Source organism: Lucilia sericata, unplaced genomic scaffold, assembly GCF_015586225.1.
Source record: "Lucilia sericata isolate MDLA Ls3-8-SP2 unplaced genomic scaffold, ASM1558622v1 Contig000000F_arrow, whole genome shotgun sequence".
In the NCBI taxonomy this organism is placed as follows: Eukaryota; Metazoa; Arthropoda; class Insecta; order Diptera; family Calliphoridae; genus Lucilia; species Lucilia sericata.
This window is the reverse complement of record NW_023994042.1, coordinates 3,587,144-3,603,137: the sequence shown is the minus strand read 5'-3', so window position 1 is coordinate 3,603,137 and position 15,994 is coordinate 3,587,144. Positions and strand designations below refer to the sequence as shown.

Here is a 15,994-nt window from a genome sequence, read left to right as displayed (position 1 = left end):
CTCCATAGACAAAAAAACTTAATTACATACTTGGTCAAAAGTTTTCATTTAATGACTCCTGCCTCATTACTTGACCAATAGACGATTATATCAACAAGTTGTTGTCTATTCCTACAACCGTTAGTTTCGTTTAAATGCATTTACAGAGAAGCTTATTAAACCAAACACTGTTAGACTTAACAGAAAGCTTTTTCCTAACTGTTGAATTAAAATTCACATGTTGCTGCTGGAAATTTAACGTTCATACTCAAAGGTTCGTTCGGCACAAATTCAGTTGCCGCCAGTAAACTCGACCGTACGAAACACGTAACGGAAATTGCGTATACGCCTTGTGGTATTTGTTGAGCACATTTTTTGTTGGTTGTGCCGTGTCGTGTAATTAATAATTAAATAAATACAAAATGTAAAAAATACCTACTACAAACAAATAGTGCGAAAGTGTTAAATTTAAACATGACAATTTTCTTTGTTTTTTTATTTTGGAGATTCTTTTACCATTTAATATTTCTTTTTAAAGATGTGTCATTATAATTGCAAAATACATATAAATTCTTATTTTGTTTAAAGGTCTATTTCTTTATTTTTATTGTTTTCTTTTTTTGTTTATTTTTTTTATAATAATTACTCATTTTTTGTTTTTGTTTCAAATACCAAAATAGATGTAAATAGTCAAAAGTTATCGTTTGAATAGATTTCTATGTTTGTTTAATCTTTCTAATCAGATAAATGTTGTTAGACAAACAACAACAATAACGGTATTTTTGTGAGATAAAAATATTTAAATTAATTAAAAAACAAAAGTCACTTGGCGCAGCATTCGGAAGAAGAATGCACGGAAGAATAAATAAAAATAAAAGAAGTTCGACCGTTCAGTGTCTGTTTTTTATTCTAATTAAATAAATATAAAACACTTTATGTTATTAAAATTTTGTTGTTGTTGTTGTTGTTAATTTTATATTTATTCATTTTCATTACCGTTGTTAGTAATTGTTGTTTCATATTGAACTTGTTGACGACTACAGTGGAAATTTAAAGTGAAATAATTTAAATACTAAATCAAAAAAAAAAAAAGGTTTCATATTCTCGCTAATTTTCTTGTTTCAAATACTTGCTCGTATGTCAGAGAAATAAATTATAGTACATGTGAAAAATAGCAAAATATATTAAAAAAAGTGTTGTTTGTCTGCAATATGCAAATGTTAATGTTCTACACAAACGTCAACACTAATAATGATGATAGTGATGATGATGATCGTCATCATTAACCCTGTCGCGTTGGAATTAAATTGAAATTAAATAGTGGAAAAAATTAATCAAAATTATACCCGGTAGTACCAATAAAAGTTTAACAATAATAATTGTCCCAAGTGATGCATAAATGAGTAATAAAGTAATAACAGCTATAATTTGTGATGAAAAAAAAAAATCATTAGAAAAAAGTTCTTACTACTTAATAGTAATTTAAATGTGTGTGCCACGAATTTTAAGTAAAAAAGTAATTTTATGAAATACTTGTATAAATATTGCATAACGATTAAATTCAACTACAAATATTTATAGTGCAAACGTAAGTATCAAATTCAATATTATTTGAATTTTAAAATTTATAACAAAATTGTTATGCAGAAATCGTTTCACAAAATAAAATTATAAGGGAAGATGTGAAATGTTTGTATCGGCGGGATCAAAACAACATATCGCTTATTAATTTGAAGAAGTGCATCTCTCACAAATCGTGTTTTTGTAGTGAGTTTACTTAATAAATTTTAAATGTCTATTTGTTAAAATAAAACCTATGGTTTTACCAATATTTGATCCTGAAATACTTCTTCGAAATACTAGATTTATTTTTCAAAAATTTAGATTCGGACCCACTGTACAGCATATGAGGGATTTCCTGTAAAGTAAACCAACTTTTAAATCCGACGTTTCCGATCGGGATTAAATAAACCATTTTGGAAAAAAAAGTTCAAAAAATTTTAATTTTGCAAAAAAAAAAATCAAAATAATTGATTTAATATTCTTTCCGAAAGATTGAGTTACCCACTGTAACTCAGAAAGTTCTTGACTGATTTTGTTGAATTGTGTCTAAACTACTATCTAATCCCAGCAGTTCGACAAGGAGTCAATGCACACGTAAAAGAAAGTTATTTACTCAAATAAGTTAAAGAGTTTCTTATCGTGCTTTCAACCCCAATTTTTAAATAAATTCACTGTAATGTATTGATGGTGGGGAAGCTAGTTCCTATGCGCATTTCGCCGGTTGCTTAAGCCAGCTCATCAGGAAACCTTTCCCAATATTTTAGGAAAACTAGAAATGTCTTATGAAAGAATTATTTTAAACTCAATAAGAATTCAAAACGCATCTTTCACAAAACATTAAAGTTTTGACAAAACACCAACAATAACAGTGAGTTTATTTTTTTTTTTTTTTTTTTTTTTGTAAGAAAAATAAACTCACTGTTATTGTTGGTGTTCAGTGAGTTTATTTATTTTTTTTTTTTTTTTTTTTGTAAGAAAAATAAACTCACTGTTATTGTTGGTGTTTTGTCAAAACTTTAATGTTTTGTGAAAGATGCGTTTTGAATTCTTATTGAGTTTAAAATAATTCTTTCATAAGACATTTCTAGTTTTCCTAAAATATTGGGAAAGGTTTCCTGATGAGCTGGCTTAAGCAACCGGCGAAATGCGCATAGGAACTAGCTTCCCCACCATCAATACATTACAGTGAATTTATTTAAAAATTGGGGTTGAAAGCACGATAAGAAACTCTTTAACTTATTTGAAAAAATAATAAAAATCCCGAAATCAATTTTTAAATTAAATTTGCAAGTGCCCGTGCATTTAAAACTGAATACCCTATTCTGTTGTTTTTAAAAAAAAAAAACAACAAAATAGAAGTTGTTTATTTTGTTTTTATTTTTTCCCTTACAACTGCATTTAGAGTTGGAAAACAACCAGCCAAGTGTAGAAAGGAATGTAAGAAAAAATAAACTCACTGTTATTGTTGGTGTTTTGTCAAAACTTTAATGTTTTGTGAAAGATGCGTTTTGAATTCTTATTGAGTTTAAAATAATTCTTTCATAAGACATTTCTAGTTTTCCTAAAATATTGGGAAAGGTTTCCTGATGAGCTGGCTTAAGCAACCGGCGAAATGCGCATAGGAACTAGCTTCCCCACCATCAATACATTACAGTGAATTTATTTAAAAATTGGGGTTGAAAGCACGATAAGAAACTCTTTAACTTATTTGAAAAAATAATAAAAATCCCGAAATCAATTTTTAAGTTATTTACACTAACCATATAACCATATGGTTGGCACTAATTTCTATATATTGAGTTATTCGTCACCAACGTACTCTTCGTAAATGAGAGCGAAGACAGTCGTCCCTTTACTGTACCCTAGGTAAACGATGAGGGGACACTTAAAAATTGTTTTTTTCCATTGTACATCAGAATGTAGATATTATATATTTACACATCTACCATAAGTGGTACACAGGGGGAAAACGAAATTTACACGCCTGGTACCAAATTGACACCAAACTGTTTATAATTTTTCAATACCATCCGTTGTCAAAGTATATACATACGTACGAAAACACTATGTAGTGTTGCAACAATTCGTTGTCGAAATCTAAATTTTATACACATCCGTTGTCTCACTATTGACAAACAATCCGTTGCCAATAGTGAGCTTACCACGTTTGTTAACAATTAGACAAAGGATGTGTATAAAATTTAGATTTCGACAACGAATTGTTGCAATGTTGTCAACATTACATAGTGTTGTTGTACGTATATATATTAGACCGACTCACAAAAAATGGTGCTTGAGTTACCACCATCAAAATATTCGCTGTTATGTAATATGATGTTTCCCAAAATATTTTGGGTTCAGTGTTGTCCGTTCGTGAGCTGGACATTTTTCAAGAAAATATCCTATGGGGGACACAATTTTTCATGTTCAATTAAATATTTTACCCAGCTTAGAAAAATCTTTGTTTCGTTTTATGATGGTTCCCAAAATCTTTCTAGTCTATCGGTTGCCGTACGTGAGCTGGACCGTTTACAAAAACGTCTCTTTTTAGTTATTTGTTCAAATTTGCAATTGTGTGGTATCATTTGAAAGCTTTTTTGAAGCCCCGTCTAGTGGTGCAAAATTGTGAATTAATTTTATTTATATTAATGAAAAACCTAACAATTATAATTTTTTGGAATATGACAAATATGAGCAGACGGTTATTTATGATTAATACATCATTGGACGCGGCTTTAAAACCCCTTTCAAACGATACCCCATATTGGATATATTGTTTCAAAACAAAACTAAAATTTGAAAAATATAATTCAAAAATACCTTTTTTAAATTTGGTCTAGCTCACGAACGGTCATCGTTAGACTTAAATTATTTTGGGAATCATCATAAAACAAAGCAAGGTAAATTTTGAGAGGGGTAACAAAAACACGTTTTTACTTTCCACACAGAGTGAGTCGGTCTAATGTACATACTTTGACAACGGATGGTATTGAAAAATTATAAACAGTTTCAGGCGTGTATATTTCTTTTTCCCTCTGTGCAGGTTAAGTGGTCAGTACGGGACTATCCCGCCGATCTGCTGGGATAGGACTAACGTTGGTGGAAATTTCATCCCGATCGAAAGACATCAGTTTCAAAAAATCGATTTCGATGATATGTCGTTAGCTTAGTACGCAAACGTAACAAGTCCTCTTTTGAAAATTTTACAGGAGAAGCAAAAAACTTCATAGCTTCTCTTGTATTTCATATTTTTTAAATCTGTAAACGTATTTTTTATACCCTTCACCTTCGTGAGAAGGGTATATATAAGTTTGTCATTCCGTTTGTAATTTCCAAAATATAATTTTCCGACCCCATAAAGTATATATATTCTGAATCCTTATAGATAGCGGAGTCGATTAAGCCATGTCCGTCTGTCTGTCTGTCTGTCTGTTGAAATCAGTTTTCTGAAGACCCCAGATATCTTCGGGATCCAAATCTTCAATAATTCTATCAGACATGCTTTCGAGAAGTTTCTTATTTAAAATCAGCAAAATCCGTTCATAAACAACGGAGATATAAGCAAAAATCCGAGACAACCTCTGAAATTTTCATAAAAAATAAACAACAACAACACTGCTTATTCATTGCCTTTGTATTTTGTTTTTGTTTTTTTTGAGTATTTCGTTTCGTATGTTTGGATGGCTGTGTGTTTCATTGCCTTGTGCATACATATTGTTTTTGTTTCTTGGTACATTCAATTTCGTATGTTTGAATGGCTGTGTGTTTCATTGCCTTGTGTATGTTGTTTTTGTTTCTTAGTGTATTCAGTTTCGTATGTTTGGATGTCTGTTGGTTTCATTGCGTTGTGTATTTTGTTTTTTTCTGTATTTCGTTTCGTATGTTTGGATGTCTGTTGGTTTTACTGGCTTGTGTATTTTATTTTTTGTGTGTTTATTTCGTTTAGCGTTGTTGTTGTTCATTATGTTTTGCTATTGCTATAATAATGATAGTCGGGAAAATGAATTTTTAAATACACTATGGTAAGGGTATATAAGATTCGGCACAGCCGAATATAGCACTCTTACTTGTTTTTTTTTTAGATTTCTCCTTTTTTAATATCGGTAGTAAAAAATAGTGCTGTTGAATATTTATGGCGGTTTTTTTAGGACTTAGCACGTTTTCTTTTTCTGAACTTTTATTTTTTGCTGGACTTAGCACATTTGCTTATAACTTTTTCCTTACATACATGTTCTATTTTGAAGATAATTTGATATAATTTGATACAAATATTTTGCTGTGTCCTTCGGACGAAGTGTTTAAAATTTTGTTAGTGTAGGTCCACTATTTCGTATAGCCCTCATACAAGCGGCTGCACGAAGAAGAGATTAAACAAAAATAAACATGTTGAGAAGCTAGTAATCGTGATCAAATTTGGAACAAGTTATTTTTTTGTATTGAAAAATTATATAGTAAAGAATGGCGGACATCGGACTTTATTTGTACTTGCCTCCATATAAGATCCCCTTCAGAAAGCTCTTTTTAGCTCTCATAAATCCATTAAACCTGTCAGTATAGCTTTGAAATTCTATATAGAAAAAACTTTAATGAACTTAAATTGCTACACTAATTTTAATGAGCATCGGTCCATATTTGACCATAGCTCCATTATAAAAATTACTCTAACGCTTATAACTGTTTTTAAAGTAGCAGAATAATGATGAAATCCGACATAAACAAGTTTTATGGGACCCAAACACTATTTACAACATTTTTTGAGGATAGGGCAATGTGTGACCCTACCCCAACGACTTTAAAGCACACAACTGGCTTAAAATAGCAGTATAGCGATTCAATTCAACGTAAACAAGTTTTATAGGAATCAAAATTTCTTTATTAACTACTATGACATTCGGTCCATAACTTAAGCTATTCTCTATATCATCCCTCTTAAAGAAAATCAGTTTATTGTCAATATTTACTTGTTTTACTATATTTTAAAAAAGTATTCCATGATTTCTTACTCAATTGAAGATTTTACAAACTACACACTATTTCCTAGACGTTGATGTATAAAATTATTGATATTTCTTTTTACATGACCAATTAATGCGTTTATAATAGCAAATTGTAAGGTCTTAGCACATTTTCTTTGTATATTTTTATTGTTTTGAGGACTTAACACGTTTACCTACCGGATCAAAAGTACATGTTTAAAGTATAAAAAAGGTAATTTTTTGATTACATCATGTGTGTTTCAAGTTATACTACCATTCTGCATCAAAATCTCAATTTCTATAAAAAGTGGACTTGTTACGTTGCCTACTTGACGTTTAAAAAAGTCTAAAATCAGTTGGTGCCCAGCTTTTGCGAAACTTATGCATGAAGATATATATAAACTACAGTTAAAAAATAGTGTGAAACTTGTGTTGAAAAAGATGCAAATAGTTTTTTGCTCGTGACGCCTCTGTATACCCTGTGCCAAAGGGGTCAAAGTTCGACAATTTGGTCATACAGAGTTTTTTTAAATGAGTGTAACTTTTCACCTATTGGTCCCAGTCAAAATTGCCCGAAGGACTTTAGATAGCTATTTCTTCAATCTTTGAAAAAATATTTTAAAAATTTTAATTAAATATTTTTTTACAAAAATGGGCCCTTTTCCTTTAAGGGATTTATAGTCAATTTGAAATAAGTCTTATCTTCCGTTTTTGTCACATAGGATATCCCCTCACTTGTGTCCTGAGTATGATTTTTCATTAAAGATATTTTTCAATTCTATTGAAATTGGTCTCAAACAATTTCTAATTTTGAGCTTATAACAGGAAATAAGACTTAATTCGAATGATAAAAATATATAATTTTAATTGCATTATTTTTTCTTATTGGCCTAATTTTAACACTTTTTAATCGATTTCCGGCACAGGTTCCGTTATACGATTGAATTAAAATTTTTCACTAGTTCCAAAGAAAATTGATATTTTGGTGCTCTACAATGTATAGACATTCCATTTTCACGAAAGTGATGGTTATAAATCACATATTAAATACACTCATAACTGGTGTAGGGTATCGTATGGTCGGCAAAACCTGACTATACTTTCATATTTCTTTAAAAATTTTAATTATGTTAAATTCTTAAGTAAATATGTATGTATAAGGTCATGTTCACTGAAGTTGAAGTAAATTAAATTTATGAAAATAAATTACATATTTTTAAGCGTTCCAGAAAACCATTTCTAAATACAATTGTTTTCAACATACATATGTATGTATGTACATTAGGGTAATTACTTTTTGCAATTTTTGCGGATATCAAAAATACCATAGCAAGACCTTGTAGAGCTTGAACATATGATACGGAATATAATATTATTTTTTCGCGATCGTCAAAAAAGTTCCCGCACCAAACGCGATAAAGTTTTGTATAAATATCATTTTTTTTTAAATGTGCAAAATTAATATTTTACCTAATAATTTTGCAATTTTTTACATTATCTTATATACAACAATGTTAAAAAAATTCAATAAATCGGCATAATATTGCATATTTTAGACAATAGTATGACTTAATATGAAAATTATATAATTTTAGTAAAAATATCGAATAAAAGCATTTTAGAAATTGCTTTCGGCGCGGGAAGTTTTTTAAATAAATTGACCTAAAAAATTGTTTTTTTTTTTTTTTATCAGAACAGTGTTGGCAATAAGATAGTGCTGTGGTATTTTACCTCCCAAAAAATAGTTATAACCCTAAAGTACATATGTATGTTTATGTGCATAATTATTTATATAAGGGTATTTTTGTGTTAAAGGTTTCATTAAGGAAAAGTACAAGGAAATGTCTGGAAATTTAAAGAAATCATTAATGTTGGACCAGTTAACATTCAAAATAAACAATCGGTAAGATAATACTTGAGTTATTAATTTTAAATTAAAATTTTTCTCTTTTTATATAATTTTCGAATTTAAATTTTTTAAAAATTACTCTTTAGAACATGAATGTTTTTGTTAGCAATTTAAGGCCCAAATAGACTACACAAGTGGCTTGACAAACATACTTTTTTTATTCACACACACACTACACAAACATTGCTCGTACAAACACCATTTTTTCACTTTTTTGTGGACTTGCAAAGGTACAGAGGTCAATTTTTCTTATAAATGGAAAATTTGAAAAAAATTGTTATTAATGAATATAAATCATACAAAAGGTTTAATAAAAGTTCAATATATTTGTGTAAAAATCAAAATTTTTTAATTTATGTACAAACATAATGCAAGCATTTGTACAAACACGAAAACCGTCATACACTACACAACAGACTTGCACAAACGTAAAATATTGGTATGTTTGTCAAGCTATTTGGCCTTTTAGGAAATTTGTTGTTGCTCAGTTTAAATAGAAAACTATAAACCGGGTTTTCACTTTATTAAAATAGATCGGGTTCGAGAATTTTATATTTCGACAGGCTTTGTTTTTATATTTTTTATATGAATATTTTAAATGAAAATAGAGTAATTAAAAAAAAAAATTCCAACAAAAAAGTAGGATTTTGAACATGACCATCTTCGATTTCGATGAAGTTCTGTACTCACATTCTTTTTGTAAAGAAGAAATTTAAATTTCTAAATTCGTTACGGTTTAGATTTTATCGAGGTTCAAAGTTTATAGTTTTTAGGATTTTTTAAAATTATAACCCATTATTTGCTAGTCCACTTTTGCTCTTAATATTTATACAGAAAACATTCTTACTCTTAAACTGTAGCTGTTCTAGTTTCCCAAACAATCTAATTTTAATATTTACTTTCATAGGGGAGGTTTCTCGTCTACTATCTGCCAATATTTATACCCTATACCACTACAGTGGGGAGGGTATTATACGTTTGTGCTGATGTTTGTAACACACAAAAATATTGGTCCTACACCCACCTTAAAGTATACCGATCGACTCAGAATCACTTTTTGAGTGGATTAAGACATGTGCGTAAGTCTGACCGGTTGGCTGGCTGTCCATGTAAACCTTGTGCGCAAGGTACAGGCCGCAATTTTCAAGACAATTTGATAAAATTTGGACCAAGCATGTTTTTTGGCACAAGGACGAAGCCTATTGAAAATAGTTGAAATCGGTCCATTATTTCACCTAGCCCCCATACAACCGTACCTCCCGATTTGGGCTTTTTATGCCATAATTACGTCAAATGTACTATTATCTCTCTAAAAATTGGCACAAATAAGTTTTATATAAGTATAAATGACACTGCAGATTTTCGTAATGATCGGCCCTTATTTGACTCTAGCCCCCATACAAACCCCCCTTCAAAAAATGTCTTAAACGTCTAAAATTTACTTGTAACCATTTGTATCGCAATGAAACTCAACATAACTAACTATTATTTAAAAATATATCCTTTTCCCAAATTTAATGAGGATCGGCCCATGTTTGACCTATACTCCTATATAAAGCCTCATTTAGAAAATTAGTTTTTTTATCAATAAATTGCTTAAATACTTTGGAATTAAGGTACTCGTACAAATGTTGGTGACTATAGCTTTTATAGCTACCCAAGTATACGAATAAAAGTATTTAATTTATATGGGCGGCGCCACGCCCACTAATACTAGTTCACCATAAGTTATGGATTCTAGATGTTTCTCATATACATATGTGTGTATATGACTTTTAATACTTATTTTGTATGTGGGCGTGGTGCTTAGTTCATCAAAGAATATAGGAGACACTGTTAAAATTTCAAGAAAATCGGTCCATTGCTTATCAGTTTATAGACTTCAAACAAACACACACACATAAAAAATTGTTTTTATTTCGAAATTTTGCCCCATGGTGCATATTCATACTTTGAAATTCGAAAAAAACTGATAAACAGATTTTTAAATTGCCGATTACAAAAATTTAAATGACAGAATTTTAAGACTTCAATATTTTATGTACACAGCCACAACATTTATGTACAGCATGTATTTCGGTAAGTAGTATGTGTGTTTAATGATTTTGTGTGTATCGATGTGTGCGTGTTTACAAAATTGATTAATAACAATTTAATTTTGTTAATATTGTCCTGTATTTACTGTTCCTTGTCGTAACGTTTATTTGTGTGTGTCAACAACTGAACATGAACATCGAAAAAAAAGAAGTTGAGAAAAATCTTTTTGTTTTTTTATTTTTATTTATAAAATTCATCCCTCTTAAATAAAACCGTTACAAGTTAATACATACTAACAAAACATTAAAACACACTTGAAATAATATACTATTTACATACATACATATTTATTTATATAATAGAGATGAATGTATGTATATAAAAATATATATAAAATATATTTAATATACCAAAAAAAATCAGCAACAAAATAAAGCAACCGAAAATATACATTAATATTTGCAGAACTTTAAAAGACTTTATTCCTTAAATAGTTATGATGAAATTATAAATGTTTATGAGAATTTGTTATTAAATAAGAGTCTATAGTAACTTAAATATGTACAAGTATTTAGGCTCTGAACTCGCCTTTAAAGATTGAAAGAACTAAGTATTTTTTGCTTAAAAGCACCGAGTTATGGCCTCATGCACTATGTAACCCTAGCTTATTCTAAAATCCCCGTTTAAACAAATTCATAGGCATTCCAACACTTACATAACATTTTAGCGGCAAATTAATTATTGTAATTGGAATATAATCTTAAGATTGATCAAATTTTATCAAACAGTATGTTCTAATAAATTTTACAAGAAAAATCGAAAAGTTTAATAAAAGGCATGTTAGAAAAATATACTCTAGTTCCTGCATTATTTTTAAAATTTAGACGGGGTGTATTATTAATTACTTCAAAATTTAATTTAAATAATCTTTGAATACAAAGCAAATAAAAGTATTCGAAGCCGGTTTTTAAAAAGTAAAAAAACCGGGTTATTCGATATTTGAAAAATCAACATTTAGAAAAAACCGACACTGCTAAAGCAGAAAAAACCGGTTGAAAAACCGAGTCGATCACTGTAGTAGCGACACATTTTCAATTATAAACTTATTTAGTACATATTATGTACTTATTAATATTCATGATTTTAATACGTATTTTCGACCGAATTTGTTACATCTGCCTCTTAACATTTTCAACCTCAGTCTGAAAGTCTCCTGACACTTCATCAAAAATAGTTTTAAAAAAGACCGATTATTGTTCTATAGTATTGTGAATATATTTATACCCAACACCACTATAGTCAGAAGGGTATAAAACCAAAAGCTTAAAGTGTACCAATCGGCTCAGAATCACTCAGAATTCTGAGACGCTTACCGCTACAGGTAGCAATTTCAAGATAATTGGATACAATTTGGCACATACGCTTCCATTGACACAAGGACGACCCTATTGAAAATGGTTGAAATTGGTCCATTATTTCGCCTAGCTCCATACAACCATACCACCCGAATAGGGCTTTTGAGTTCATAATTATGTTAAATGTTCTAATCGGCGAAATTTAGTTTTGTATAAATCTAAATGATACTGACGATTTTCGAAATGATCGGGCCTCACCTGACCCCAGCCCTCATTCAAAGTCTCTTTTTGAAAATGACTTGAAGGTCCAAGTTCAATAATAAACACTAGTCTCACGATAAAATTCTGTATAAATAACTTTAATGTAAAGGATAGTCCCATATTTATCCTTCCCCCCATATGGTGGGGGTGTCATAATTTCCATGGACGTTATGACACATTTAAAAAAATCATAGTGTCCATGCACGTGTGTCACTTTCAAGAGTGTCACATTTTCCATAGGTAAAATTATTAACTATTAACAAAAGGCTTTATTTACCGAAGTCGGTATTCAAAATAAACCAGAGTTTAAAACCCCTGCGCTTGGCTGAAGGCCGTCTATCCAGGACACTTTTTTAAAGGAATCCAATTAAAGCAAAGTTTGGAGCAATTCTATCCGGGATAAGAGTGTCTTTTTCTTAAATCCTAAACAATTACTCCAATACATTTATGTTTTAGCTTTCTTAATTGTGTAAGAAATCGTCCAAATCCCACGCCAAAACCACGGTAAGAGAGAGGGCATTCTCCAATTCTGGAGAATGAATCAAAACTAACGCTTATAGGTAAAGATATCCGAATCAGATTTTTTTGAGAATACCTCTGATTCATACAGCAATAGAGGAGACGTGATTCGAATGTCTATCAAACTCTGTGGCGAAGCTTGGACATAAGCAAGAACAAACTAGTTATATTTTGGTCATCTTTCAAAAATAATTTTAAATATACTCTTTCAGCTACATGATACATATGTATATTCTTGTTAGTAATCAAAACCAAGACATTCCTTTAAATGCTGAAAACCAACATCTTTAGTCCTTAAAGATTAACAAGATATTACTTATGTATGTGTTTAATGTGTGTGTATTCACAAATTTTAGCGCCAACTTTTATTTTTGGGTCTGATCACTGATGCTTTAATAATTTGAATTGATTTTAACAACAAATTATTATGTTGTAAGTTGTAATGTGTTTGTGTAAGTAGTTTTGTTGTATTTGTTGTAATTGGGGTAAATTATATGAAATTTCTATTTTATTTGTTTAAATTAATAAATCATATTTTCAACTCATAAAATAACACTAAAGGAGCAACAAACTTATTCATATAGAGAGTGTAAAAATTAATTGTAAATTTTATAAGAAAAAAATTATCCGATTAAACCGTATTTTTTAGTAAAAAGTTATACATATCGTTAATGATACGAAAATTGAAACCTTGAAGTTTCAACTTTGCCTTGTATTTACGAAAATTGCGTTAATATAACGATTTACGCAAAATGAGTATTTTTTTGGCATTTTACAGTTAATTTTTTAAACTTTAACGTGAAATTCAATGTATATATTGAAAAACAAATGTGTCCCAAATAAATATTTTGGTATAAAAAAATTATCTTTTAGCTTTGGAAGTCCCCTCGTTTAGATTTAAATTAAACAGGTTTCGACCATTTACAATACAAAATATTTGGTATAAATAAAAAATATACATAGGTTTCCGACATGACTTATTTTTAATGTTAAACAAACTTCATAATAGGAAGGTCCAGCGACATAAAAATTTTGAATTACTTATAATAGCACTTCCAGGTATTTCACAGAAATTTAGGATTTAGTATTGTTGCAATTTCGTGTCAAGTGACCCAACTCAAAATATCGATTTGCGCCAATGTTAGGTAGGCCAGACACAAATTTTCAGCTTTATTGGTCAAGAACTTCCGGAATTAGAGGGGGTCAAAGAAGGACATTTTGATCATATAAGGTTTTTTTCAGCAAAAAAAGGAATTAAGATATCTATTTCTACTACCCAATAGTACTAACCATGGCGCAAATTTTATTCAAATCGATTCTTTGAATGGGTTCACTTGATACGAAATTGACTATTGGTTTATTGAAGTTAGAAATATATTCAGAGGTATTTAACATCTGATTTTTATGTGAACATCAGTTGAAATAACTCTAGGTCATGAGAAGTAAATCAGTTTCGAAGTAGTTTACGTCCCGTTTTTTAGTGATCATTAATTGAAATCTTTTCGAAATCGGTCTAAAAAATTCCATAATTTTGATTATCGCGGGAAAAATAATTAAAATTTATTTATTAGAATAGTGGAATTTTTGAGGTCCATTTCAATAAAAATGGAGATATTTTATTTTTCACAAATTATACTGAGGTCAGAGTAATGTGTTGAGCCGGTGAATACTAAAATATTTTATACCGCATATAAAATACAAATATTGAATAAAAAGACAAAATGGCAAATCACGAGACTTAATATCTATTAGATTAAATCTTATTTATTTAACCAATTCCCAAATAAAAATATTTAGTCAATTTAATCCGTATTCTTTAAAATGAAAAGGGGTTTCATTTTATTAATTTGTCATTCTGATTAAAAGTTATAAAAAATCTATTCTCAAACAAAATCTTTTACAAAAATACACAGTGAAAATTAATTTGTTGTGTTAAAAACGGACTATTACTTCATCTAGATACCATACAACGGGATCTCCGAAAATCGCTTTAGAGCTTATAATTTTGTTAAATCTACTTATATTTATTCAAAAATTGGCAGATCTAAACTTTAGATGAGCCAAAAACATACAAAAACCTTTATCTGAAAATTATTTAAAATTTCATAATTCACTTATAAACACTAGTAATTTGTTAAAATTTGGCATTAATATGTAAGTTTTATTCAAACATATGTAAATCCACCAAATTTCATTAAGATTTGTATACTTTTTCATTTTTGTCTATAAATTGCTTTAGTAAGTACATGCAATGTACATATATCTGTCGGTCATTGCTTAAATAAGTCATTCCCGACTGTACTATTTAGCTTACTGTTCTTTATTTGTAACAGAAACAACATAAATATCATGATGAAAAAAGGTCACATGCAAAAGTATAAAAAGGTATCAGTAACTATGCCAAGTATATTATTTCGAGCGCGTCCCATTAAAAGGGTTTTAACAGATCTCAACATAAACAAGTCTCCTGGACCAGATGGCAATGCGAAGCAGTGCTCTAGTCGCTAGCTCGTCCATTAGCTAATCTTTTCAGCATTCTATACCATTTCCTGCATGCTGGAAGATTGCTAATGTAACGCCAATTCCTAAAAATTATCGCCCAATAGGAATTTCCATCTTGTCAAGTATTTAGAGACCATCTATATATATATATATATATATATATATATATATATATGGGTAGTGTAAATATTAAGGAATCGGAAACTCTTGGTGTTCTGGGCATGAAAATTCAGTGCGATGTCCGCTGGACTAAACACATTTTTCAAGTGTCGAAAAAGCATTCAAGTGTCTCGGTTTTTTGAAACGGTGTAAGACATACTTCTTCTTACTATTTACAGCACTTATATCCGACCGAAAATGGAATACAACTCTCATATATGGGGCGGAGCTTCGAAGTCTATTTTGGAGCTACTCGACCGCGTACAGGAGAGGACGAAGGTACTTATCTGTGACAGTAGGGTATTCAACTCTATTGATTCGCAACGTGGGGTGTATTTCACTGTTCTATCGATACTACAATGGAATGTGTTCCTCTGAAATTAGGGAACTTGTTCCCGATACCCGCATATTCATGCATAACACACGTCTTTCTTAAAGAACACACCCATTTGTGGTAGATTGGCCAGTGGACCGCACAACACACAACAGGGAAAATTCATTCTTCAGCCGCACTGTACGTATGTGGAATAAACTTCCTGCAGAGGTAATCCCTGCCACTTTCGATATAAGAAGATTTAAATCAAATGTCCACAAACACTACTCCCTCTATACTCCTTCCCACAACCTATTTTCCTAGTATTAACAACATTTTTAAATTAGTCTAATCGAAATACGACCTCAGATTTCCAGAAATTGGTGTTTGAATCGGCGTGCGAATATTTTGTTTTTTGTAA

General features: G+C 30.0%; 1 protein-coding gene across 6 annotated transcripts in view; it reads left to right on the top strand.

Annotated features, from left to right (window-relative positions):
- Window positions 1-288: 288 nt before the first annotated feature.
- The window catches only part of LOC119606237 (adenylyl cyclase 78C), a 107,683-nt gene continuing 91,977 nt past the window's right edge, over window positions 289-15,994 (top strand). For 2 of the 6 annotated variants that reach the window (XM_037960063.1, XM_037959694.1), the window contains exons 1-2: window positions 561-763; window positions 985-1,567. The gene's annotated coding sequence lies outside the window, so the exon portion shown is untranslated. Of the gene's footprint in view, window positions 764-984; window positions 1,568-15,994 lie in introns of all 6 variants that reach the window. The other 4 variants (XM_037959917.1, XM_037959987.1, XM_037959827.1 and 1 more) reach the window with 4 other exon arrangements.